Here is a 1017-nt window from a genome sequence, read left to right as displayed (position 1 = left end):
TGGACTTTTGAGAGTGCGGAAAAACACTCTCAAAAATCCGTGTGTGCGCGGAAGGTGATTCGTGTGTGTTAGACGATCCACGCGTGCGTAGGTAACAATTTGTACGTACTTTCTAAAGAATTGCACACGAAAATTTGATTTTAAGCATTTGTAAAATGTGTTTTACGTGCAGTTTGTACAGCACGCATTTGTGAACAGCATGACACACACACACAAATCGCTTTATACGTGCAGATTGCGCAGCACGCATTTGTGAACCTCATGACACACACACACAAATCGCTTGTTACAGACAAAACGTTAAACACGCATTTGTAACATTTTTGATAGTGTTTTATCTCCATAGTCCTGCTTATATTATTAGTTCAGGTAAGTGATGTAAATTATAGGATCTCGGTTGTTTGTTTGATTGTTTGCAAACTGATCCCTGTTTGTTCTATTTTGTTTAAGTATTGTCTAAAGTAGTAGTTGGTTCTTTTTAAAGTATTCTGTGTTTCCAGGTTTAATTTGTTATTTCTTACTACTGATGTGGGAGCTCAGGTCCCTTTAACCTGCTGTTTTAGGCACCAAACATCTACACAGCTTGGGCTCTGGACCTTTACTCCTCGAGAGAGGCTGGATTCTCTACTACTCTGGAGTTGCCCGCGGTGAGAGGCAGCGGGCTGGTGTGGGCTTGCTCATAGCTCCCCAGCTTAGCCGCCATGTGTTGGAGTTTACCCCGGTGAACGAGAGGGTCGCTTCCCTGAGCCTTCGGGTAGGGGATAGGTCTCTCACTGCCGTTTGTGCCTACGGGCCGAATGGCAGTGTAGATTACCCGGCCTTCTTGGAGTCCCTGGGAGGGGTGCTGGAAAAGGCCCCGACTGGGGACTCCGCTGTTCTACTGGGGGACTTCAACGCCCACGTGGGCAGCGACAGTGACACCTGGAGGGGCGTGATTGGGAGGAACGGCCACCCCGATCTGAACCCGAGGGGTGTTTTGTTAATGGACTTCTGTGCTAGTCACAGTTTGTCCATAAC

The sequence above is a fragment of the Monopterus albus genome, unplaced genomic scaffold (genome assembly GCF_001952655.1).
Source record: "Monopterus albus unplaced genomic scaffold, M_albus_1.0 scaffold15.1, whole genome shotgun sequence".
NCBI classification, from domain to species: Eukaryota; Metazoa; Chordata; class Actinopteri; order Synbranchiformes; family Synbranchidae; genus Monopterus; species Monopterus albus.
The sequence above is the reverse complement of the archived record's forward strand: the minus strand, read 5'-3'. Positions refer to the sequence as shown.